We start from the raw sequence: 11,058 nt of genomic DNA on the forward strand, positions 1-11,058 counted from the left end.
GCAGTGACTCGTCACTCAGTCCGCACACAAATCTGTCGCGTAACATCACGTCCAAGGGAAGCATGGTGGTGTTAGCAGAAGAAGCTGCGTCTCCCTCCTGCCCGGTAGCTGTTGTCGACAGCGTTCCAAAATTGCAGTCGGCAGCGAGCTTCTTGAGCGCGGCTACGTAGGCGCTCACAGTTTCTCCTCCCAGTTGATCTCGTCGTTGGAAGCGAGCCCGGCTGTAGACCTCGGATGGCCTTGGGTCGTAGTGCTTTTGCAGCGCTTTTACGATGTCGTCGTAAGACACTGCCGCTGGTGTGCTTGGCTGAATAAGGGCGCAGACAGTATCGTAGGTCTGCTCCCCGCACAGCGTCAGCAGGTTGGCCCTCTTCAAGGCTGGGTCTGTGATGTTGTTAGCTTCAAAGTAGAACTGAAGGCGTCCAACCCACGATGACCACGATGAGCCGTTGAACTCTGGTATCTGATTGGGAAACCCTCGCGTAGCCATGGCTTGTCAATAGCGTTGCGTAGCGCGGGTCGAATCCACTTTCTCGTCGCCACTGTCGTGTCCAGTCGCTGTGTTGAATGCAGCGAAAGACGCACACGGTACTTTAAGACTTCGTTTATTTAAAGCCGATGAGGGTGCGACCAGCGTCGACCGAGGCAGGAGCCGAACTGGCCGCCCGAAGAAAGGAGGGAGCGGAGAAGCGTCCACGGAAGGGAGTGGCTTCCCAGAACAGGAGGAGGGTGCGGGGGCGCACCGTGGGGGGGCATCTGGCGACAGCGTGCGACGAGGGGCAAGTGGTCGTTAGGAGGAGGATGCGAGTGGTCGTTAGGAGGAGGATGCGAGGGCGCACACACACAAAAGCAATAAGGGGACACAACAATAAGTTACCAAGCTCTGCCTAACACTTTCTCATGCAATCATCCGTCACCCGGAAGATAAGTGATGGCACAGCTCCACGTCACAAAGGTTTTACTCGCGAACGACGAGGGCTGGCAAACGGAGCGTCGCACTGGCGTCGCCAGCCCGGATCTCTCGCGGTCATGACAGACTGATTACTTTTGGCAAAGACGGCACATATTGGAATTCACTGAGCGAAAAGGATTGGCCGGAAGTTCCCACTAACGCCGCGGTATCAAGACAGAGGTGGACAAAACCACTCATGTTCCATGCCGCAACCGATAATTCTCTGACATAGACCGAAAAATCCCTATCTCAGGCACTTTTTCTCTGCGCCGTTATAGAAAGTCCTTAGATTTTGTCCCTGAGTTGTCTTAAGGTAATTTTTTCATCAATCATCGCAGTTCCTCGAAATTGAATTAAGGCCAAAGTGCTGTCCTGAATTTTCCAATCAATAGACTCGTCGCGCGTGTTTGGATTTTTTTTTCCGAGCTCCGCCACGTATTTGAAACAGGGATGACACAGGAGAAAACTTGGTCGCCATGAGCCCCTAAAGCTATGTGTTGAAAGAAAATATTACGATTTAATTTTAAAGCTTTATTAGAAGAAAATTCGATTAATAAAATTAAAAGGAATAGAATGAATTTTACAAATCGTGCTACTGGAAGCTCAACATATTCACGGTGTCCCAGCTAACTTTAGCCAGGGTTTAAAATATGCCGAGGCACTCTAAGGCAACGGGACCAAATGTATGCTGCTGGCTATTCTATGAAAAAGTTACAATAACTTTGTAGTTTGCTGAATTGCATAATTGTCGAGATTATTTAGCCAACTTCACAAGGAACGAGGTTAGGTGGAAACTTCCAATGAGAAACTTGTAGAACGGTCCCTGTCTGTCCCTGTCATGAACCGCCGCGAGGGAAGCACACCGCCGGCGCAAATCGCAGAGATAGCGCGTGCGTCGCTGCCCCGTCTTCTTTTGAGTGGCAGCACACCCGACTAAATGATCGGTCCGTTTGTACATGGAAGGTTTGAGAGCAACCCAATCGCGGCGCGCAAGCATGCATGTCACGTGGTATTTTTTTTGTGTATTTCGCGGGAATATGCACTGAGGTGAAAAAAAAAACATACACAATAGATAAAAAGCTAGAAACTGTTCAGTCGAACACTTTGCGCACCGTTGTACAACTTCATTGAAATTTTTGCCCAACATCGTTGCTTGCGAAGTTGGTTAATTAAGCTTGAATAATTATGAAATTAAGCCAAATACAAAAATAGCGCGACTTGCTCCGTGCACTAGCCAACAACATGCATTGGGTCTGGCCGCCTTGGAGTGCCTCGGTATACAGGATGTCCCAGCTAACTTGGACCAAGATTTATAAAAAAACTGAGCGTTCTTCAGAACTGAAATCGCGGGGATGTTGTTAGGGTTTATCTAAAGTTACACCACCTTTTTCGCTCCTCCTATTTCAATAACTAGTGAAGATAAATAAATTAACTTTTTTAAATACATCTTGAAACGTTCAGGCGTCCATAGGAAAGTTGTGGAGCTCCACAAATATTGTCTAACCCAGGCACTTCCAACGAGATAGACTCAGCGTGGCCGTTTTTATCCGGGAAAAACGAAAGCCCGCGGAGTTTAAAAAATACCACCTGACACCGCGCTCCGTGCATCCGGATGCGCCGCAAATACAGCGCTCTCACACGTGCTTTGCAAAAAACTTCACTCGCTTCGCGCCTTTCGTGCTGCCCAAGACAGGACTTCGCTTTGCGCTTAGTTCCAAGATAAGCGTATGTGGGTTCGGGCAGCAATCGAAAGAAAGCGCGGCCCCTGTTTTTCAGGGTAATTCACACGACCTTATCAGGCTTGTTATATGCGTCTTTGCTTGTTGAAATCTTGCTCCCAAATTCAAACTCATGAGATTGTCATCGTTCCTCCGCATGCATTCTGCTAACGTGAGAGTGCAGTTAATTATGGCCTCAGAAACGGGAGTCGTGCTTTCTTTCAACTGCCGCCCGAACCCACTGGCGCTTATCTTGGAACCAAGCTCAATACGAAGCTCTGTCTTGGGCAGCACGAAAGGCGCGAAGCGAATGATGTTTTTTACAGAGATGGGATGAGAGCGCTGTAATCGCGGCGCATCCGTGCGCACGGACCGCATTGTCATGCGGTACTTTTTAAACTCCGCGGGCTTTCGTTTTTTCCGAAAAAAAAAACGGACATGCTGAGTCTGCGTCGTTGGAAGTGCCTGGGTTGGACAATAATTGTGGAGCTCCTAAACTTTTACTATTGACGCCTGAAAGTTTCAAGGTATATTTAAAAAGTTAATTAATTTATCTCGACTAATTATTCAAATAGGAGGAACGAAAAAAATGGTGCTGTAACTTTAGATAAACCCTAACAACATCCACGCGATTTCAGTTCTGAAGAACACGAAGTTTTTTTACCAATCTTGGTCCAAGGTAGCTGAGACACCATGCATATTTTAACCCTGGCTAAAGTTAGCTGGGACTCCTTGTATAAGTTCTACATTCTCTGCCAAGCTGGTCGTTCCCTCGTATTCCTTGACACCCTACCATCGGGAATAAAAAAAATTGGAGGCTTATCAAGGTTAAGCCCAGTGGATGCGAAGCATGTTAAGCAGCTGCCTCAGTGTGGATGGGGCTAAGTAACGGTGACGTGGTTTTAGGTTAATCGTCGTACTTTATTCTTTGCAGCCCGACAAACACACTCTTATGGTCCGTAAATGCATGACTCTTGGTTTGCACGTCACTTATTCTGTATTGTCTTTGAGCATTTCTACACAACACCAAGTCTAAACTGTTTCCCCACTGATTCGTTTTGCATTCCTATTATTAACGTCCTTAGCGTTTGGAGGCATCTTCACCGCATACACGCCCGGCGCAAAGACGCTGGCGCGGTTGCGGGCACAGAGACTGACGCGACGGCGGGCGCGCGCCGCTTCATCCCTGGCGTGACGTCACATATCACGTGATGCAGCGATGGTGGCGCCGCCGCCGCGTCGCGCGCGACGGCACGAACCGAAGCGTGGAGGCCTCCGCCGGGCGACGTCCGACGGCGCGATATGAGGCCCCATCTGCAGCCTGTGTGACGTCATCACGTGACGTCACATCATGTGATCTCACTTCAAGGCAAATGGTGGCCACCGCCGGGCGTCGCGCGAAGGCCCGAAACCTGCGTTAATATGCTTCGCATAAAAAATTACGGGGGGCACGTAAGACTTTTTAGATGCTTTGAATGCGAAAACTGTCTCATCGTGAGCTCTGCGGCGAGGTTCGTCCCTTCCTTTCCAGTGGCACACCTACTGATTGCCATACAGCCGTAAGGAAACACATGCACTAGGTCCACCTTTATGCGCCGAGGAGTATGTTTCAAGGCCTATGGGATGCCTACTCGCTTCGCTATCTGAAGGTCCTTTGTTGAATCCCCCGCAGAACCTAGGATGGGTCGCCAAGCGAAAGCACTGAACCGGCAAATTGAGTTTAGGTATATCGCATATGCAGGAGCGCTGAGCGACACATGTCAGCGGAGTCAGAGCAGTATTTGAGCTATGCGCAGAGAGAAGAGCAATAACGCAATACGTAATTTAGCCTTACAGATTACGCGAAATGGAACCACCACCTTTTCGTTCTATCAATGTTCTGCAGAGAACATAAACGTCCGCCTCGTGAACGCTGTCGTATATTAATGCTAGTAATTTATCGCGCAACAAAGAAACGATACGACGATTGCGCTTTCGGGAGGAGTCGGCACGGTGTGCCCTAGCGCTGATAGCCGTATACCAGTCATTTCTGCGGCTACCATGAAAAGAAAGAGCTCCAGAAAGCGCTGTAAAGTAACAGTAGTAGCAACTGTCGTATTTCGAGAAGGCCCAAGGTGGCCGTAGGGATAAGGAATTCCGCGCTGGAATTGATTGCGCTATTCTCTTCCTTCCATTTCACCTTTTCGAGCCGACCTTGAGCCTTGCCCCGGCCGTGATCTTTATCATTGGCCGAAAATATTTTCAGCTGCAAAAAAAAGTGCCCCCTCCTTTCATTGCTAATTCTTAAAATTCCTCGAAAACTGATCAAGACGTCCGTTTCTCCTTAGGCCCCATCTAAGATGGCAAATTTCCCACAAAATGGAAAATTGTCCGCATGGAACATCACTGTCAGGGCCCTACAAGAGACCAGGACAACGTCCAGGTAAGGAGCTGCGCCACTGTGCATCACGCTCGCATTGGCTGCAGAAAAATCCACACCGTGTAACAGCTTGACACTTAGTATTGGATCGGTCCACATTCCGACTTAATCTGTTTAAACCTAACGAGCACGCCCTTCAAAGTACGTGCCCCGTACGCGTTCCGAATGCAGAGAGTGGGAAAAGTCCCAGTGGGAGAAAACCCTCGCCGTCAACGCAACTGAGCACTACGAAGGTAAATCCCCGGTAGAGGTGGCTGTAATGGAGCCACGGAACTTACTATGCGCTGAAACAGGAGCTGAAGAGTTAGCATGGGGTCTTCATATAGTCACTCACAGGGACGCCAAGGGTGGCCCTACGTCTCCATTGCATGCCAGCATATCGTGACTTGTGAATTGCAGTGAACCCACCTCGGACCACCTCACCAGTTTTACTGCTGAATGCTTGCGCAACGATGGCGCGCCAGAGTGTAGAGACTGCGCGATAACCGCCTTCTAATCGACGTATGTCGTAACCGCACTCCTCCTGAAGCACCACTGCGAACGCCACAGAAGACGTCATTTCTCCTCCCGTGCTCCGCAATATCCGTGTTCGGCTGGAACGAAAGGCAGCGTTCCCAGCCATAAGATCTCGCACAAAGTTCACAAGTGTTCATCAACCCCTTTCAACAATTTTCTGACTTCTCACAGCGTGCACCTGACACCTCACCATCCAAGTTAACCCAGATTTGTCCACGTCGACCGTGGCACTAAGCAGCGACGGCAACGTTTCAAGTCGCGAGTGGATCAAGGAGCTGCTGTGGGCTCCGCTACTTACCTTCTGAGAGCCTTCGACGCTTTTTGTAGTCGCAGTAACTTATCTGCGAGGTACATCGGGCGGGTGGAAAGCTATCACAACACGCCAGTGCCGAAATGGCATATTCAGCACCGTTAAGAGACCAGCTGGACGTTCATACGGTGGCAGCACATCTTGACTTAGCGAGCGCAGTGCCATGGCGAATTTCTGGTTGGCAACGATCCGGCAAAGTTAAAGCTGATAGATGAGAGTCCTGTTGTCCTAAATGACACATAACTGAACGATTACGTTCGAGAGAGGGTTTGGAGACATCACTCGCTGTGCAGCGGCTGGCAACAGTTGCCGCGTACATCGGCATTGCCACGCACCTAGACCAAATCGTGAACTCTTTTTTTTTTGAAGATGACTTTGTACATTAGACGCCAGCCCGCGAAGCCCATCTGAAGCTGCCTTCATAGCAAGATGAAAGGTTTACTGCCGCATCTGAAACTGGCTGTAAAAGTGACCACCCTGAGACAGTACCAACTGCATATATCTTTCCCCCAAAGTCTGGAGTCAGTACGTGATCACTGTCAGTCAAGTTTCCTTTTAATGCCATGACTAACACCTCTAGACTTGTTCTCGAATTAGCCGTGTCCTACGCCACGACCGCCCTATCCGGGCAAATTTCCAAGTCTGATCTCAGCCTACTCGAACACGTCCGCCCAAGTTTGTTTCCCTAGCCTGGTCTCACGCTACAGGATATCATCAGTTCGAGTTCATTGTGTAATTTACGGTACTCTGCTTCTCCCATAACGGTACCTTTAGCTCGCTCTCCGTAGTGCTCTGTTCTGGTCAATTACTTTCTAGCTTTGTTACACTCTAAATTTCAGCCCAGTGGGTGAATTCTGGCAGGATATGATCTCAGAACCTTCGTAAATTGTGAAGAGAGTGAAAAAACTAGAGGGCAGGAATAGAAATTGTAAGGTGGGGAGCTGGAAAGCTGAAGATAAAATGCCCGTTACTATAAACAGAAGAGGAGCATACATAGGCAAATGTATTTTAGTAAACAGAGTGTAAGGAATAAAAATAGCATAAGTAGAACACTTTTGAACAATATACATTATACAAAATCAATATTGTAACGTGGCGGTGTCTCGTCAGCCTGGTTGCGTCCACAGCTTGTAATTCGTTTTGCCGCTTTCATATAATCTGTTACAACCACTGCTTCCCCGCGTAATGGATATAGACTATAGCCAGTGTATTACGACGACATTGGATTTTGAAGATGCAGTTCATTGCCAGCCTCTGCCTTGCTGGTGCCGCGGCCGCCGGCGAATTCCTCTTCAAGAACTGCCCTTGTTCCAGTTTCTCAAGAAAAAGACTGAGGAAAATCCTGGGTTCCTGAATCGTCATGCAGCTAGCGGCATCGGCAGAGGACGACCTCCCAATGGCGTCTCGCATTCCGTGCAGGATGGCTTGGCTGACACTGATGATGACGTTGTCGATGCCTACTGGCGCCGTCAAAGACCACTTCGTGCGCCACTTCGTACGGCAGACGCCTGGCATAGTAAACTGGAACGTTCTCCACGCTCCCACAGCAGGAAGGCGCTGAAAAGGAAAAAAGGCCAAAGGAGGTCAGCGTTGCTTCTTGAGGTATGCAGGTGTAGACATGAAGGATGAACAATTTATACTAAAATGGCCCATGGACAACTCCTCGTAACCGATACCGTCTTTGCTATAAGTAAACAGGCTCTCCCTACCACCTCATGCAATCATACGTCACCCGGAAGATAAGTGATGGCACAGCTCCACGTCACAAAGGTTTTACTCGCGAACGACAAGGGCTGGCAAACGGAGCGTAGGACTGGCGTCACCAGCCTGGATCTCTCGCTGTGCTGACAGACTGATTACTTTTGGTAAAGACGGCGCATATTGTAATTTACTGAGCAAAAAGCATTGACAGGAAGTTCTCACTAACGCCACGGTATCACGACAAAGGCGGAGAAAACCACCCATGTTCCACGCCGCGACCGATAATTCTCTGACATAGTGGTAAAATAAAACATACAGTCGCCAGAGATGGTGTTTAAAACATGACGTTCCAGGACCCCTACGGGTTCCTTGCTCACAATGAAAGATGGACTGAATGGGCCGCTTCTTATATGCGCACTTGACAGCGCAGTGAGTGGGCGTAGTATGTATTTTCTGACATAGTCCGAAAAATCCCTATCTAAGGCCCTTTTACTCTGCGTGATTTTGGAAAAGCCCTACACATTACTTCCCTGAGTAGTCTTTAAGGAATTTTTTCATCAATCGTCGCAGTTCCTCGAAATTAAGGCCAAAGTGCTGTCCTGAATTTTCCAATCCCTATACCCGTGTCGCGTGTTTGTAGTTTCTTTTCCGTGTTCCGCCACGTATTTGAAACAGGGATGACACGGGAGAAAACTTGGCCGCTATCAGCCCCTGAAGGTACACCTAAAAACAAAATGGCACGATTTAATTTATAACCTAATTCAATGTGATTAATAAAATCAAAAGAAACGGAAAAAAATTACTAGCGTCAACTCACATCTCGTACATGAATTTTACAATTTGTGCTTGTCGCAGCTCACCATATTCTCGACGACCGAGCTTACAATAGCCAGGGTTTAAAAATACCAAGGCATTATAAGTCTACGGGACCAAATTTATGCTGCTGGCTATTCTACAGACAAAGGTCACACTAAGTTTGTATTCCGCATAATTCCATAATTCGTCCATAATAATTAGCCAATATTGCAAGCGATGAAGTTAGGTGGAAAACTGCAGTGAGAAACTTGTAGAACGGTCCTTCTCTGTCCCTGTCATGAATCGCCGGGAGGGAAACATATCGCCGGCGCAAATCGCAGAGCCAGCGCCTGCGTCGCTGCCCCGTCGACTTTTGAGTGACAGCACACCCGACTAAATGATGTGTCCATTTGTACGTGGAACGTTTGAGAGCATTCAAATCGCGGCGCACAAGCGCCCATGTCTCATGGTATTTTTATCCATTGGGCGGCCATCTGGAGTGATCGAAAAAAAAAAAAACTACCTTATCGATGGAAAGTTATAAACTCTTCAATGGCAAGTTTTGCGGATCGTTCTAGAACCTTATCATTGGAAATTTGCGGGTAAATTCGTTGCTTGCGAAGTTGGTTAATTAACCTCGAGAAATGATCAATTACGCGGAACATAAAAATTATGTCACTTGCTCCGTACAATAACCAGCAACATACGTTTAGTCGCGTTGTCTTGGAGTTTCTCAGCATATTTTCATCCCCTGGCTAAATTTAGCTGGGACACCTTGTACAAATTCTAGATGTTCTACCAAGTTGGTGTGATCCGTCGCACCAGTCGACACCCTACCGTCGGGAATAAAAAAATACAGAGGGCACATAAGACTGCTTACATGCTTGGAATGCGAAAACATTGTCTTATCGTGAGCTCTGCTGGGAGGTTCATAGAAAATTCCTTCCTTTCCAGTGACACGCCTACTCATTAGCATACAGTCGTAACGAAACACATGCACTAGGTTCACCTTTATGGGCCGAGAAGTATGTTTCAAGGCCTATGGGTTGCCTACTCGCTTCGCTATCTCAAGGTCCTTTGTTGAATCCCCCGCAGCTTCGGAAGAAGTTTGTTTTATCAATACTACTTTCACTTTCAAGCCTTTGCGGTCCGACAGCGGTGCACATGAAATGACCTTTCGCATGACCTCTGTGTGACGTCACGCGAAGAGCTGGGCGACCATCTCGCTTCGTCCGTGTGCGACGGTGGTGCACATGAACGGCGGCCTAACTCCCGCTCTCTCCGCTAGGCGCGCCACAGGTGTTGTGACGTCACGTCGAAGAACTGGGCGACCATCTCGCGCCGTCCGTGTGCGACGGCGGCGCACATAAACGGCGGCCTAACATTAGATTAGATTGGATTGGATTGGATTGTATAACCGATGCATCACCACAAGTCTAACCACAAGCACCACCAGCTACACTACCAGCTGAACCATGGCGTAGGTACGGATATTGCTTTCGCGATTACCGAACTTAACCAAGCTAAGCCACTGCGAATTTTTTATTTTTGCTCTAGATGCCACTATGTATACTGTCGATGTAATGTGAGAGCATGGCGACGTCAATTAATAATTTCGGGATCTGGACGGTGACGGACGCCGGCTTTTGTGCTAATGTGACATGGAATGCTTTCGCATTGAGATATTGCGGTCAGAACCTAGGATGGGTCGCCCAGCGAAAGCTCTGGACCGCCAAGAGGCGTTTAAGGTTCCCGGCACAGCAAATCACATATGCAGGAGCGCTGAGCGAAACATGTCACCGGAGTCAGAGCAGTATTTGAGCTCAGCGCAGAAACCCGATATATAGCTTACCGGTAGAATACGCGAAATGGAACCACCACCTTTTCGTTCTCTCAATGTTGGGCAAAGAACATAAACGTACGCTCGTCAACGCATGTTAGTTATTAATCACACAACAAACCTGCGATATGAGGAACGCGCTTTCTAGAAGGAGATGGCACAGTGTGCCTTAGTGCTGACAGCAGTATGCCAGTCGTTTCTACGGCTGCCTTGAAAAGAAAGAGCTCATGAAGGCGTTGCAAAATAAAAGCAGTAGCGACTGTCGTTTTCGAGAAGGTCCGAAGGTGAGCGTAGGGATAAGGCATTCCGCACTGGAATCGATTTTCTGTTCTTTTCCTTCCGTTTGAGCTTTTGGGGCCGGGCTTGCGCTTTGCCCAGGCAGTGATCTGTATCGTAGGCCGAAAATATCTTCCAGTGCAAAAAAAAAAAAGTGCCTCTTCCTATCGGTGCTAGGTTCCCTCAAAATTCATTAAGATGTCCTTCTCTCCTTAGACGCAATCTAAGATGGGAGATTTTACGCACAAAAGAAAATCCTCCCCATGGAACGTCGCTGCCAGGGCCCTACAAGTCACGAGGACGACGTTCCAGTCCAGATAAGGAGGAGCGCCGGCGGTGCATCTCGCTCGGATTGGCAACCGAAACATTCACACCGGGTGACAGCTTGACACCTAGTCACCGGTCCACATTCCTACTTATTCTGTTCAACCCTAATGGGCACGCTCATCAAAGTGCGTGCCCGTCTGCGTTCCGTGTGCAGAGAGTGAGAAAGGGGCCCATGGCAGAAAACCCTCGCCGTCAACGCAACTG

The sequence above is a fragment of the Amblyomma mixtum genome, chromosome 3 (assembly GCF_055824585.1).
Source record: "Amblyomma mixtum isolate Tamu chromosome 3, ASM5582458v1, whole genome shotgun sequence".
Taxonomy (NCBI): Eukaryota; Metazoa; Arthropoda; class Arachnida; order Ixodida; family Ixodidae; genus Amblyomma; species Amblyomma mixtum.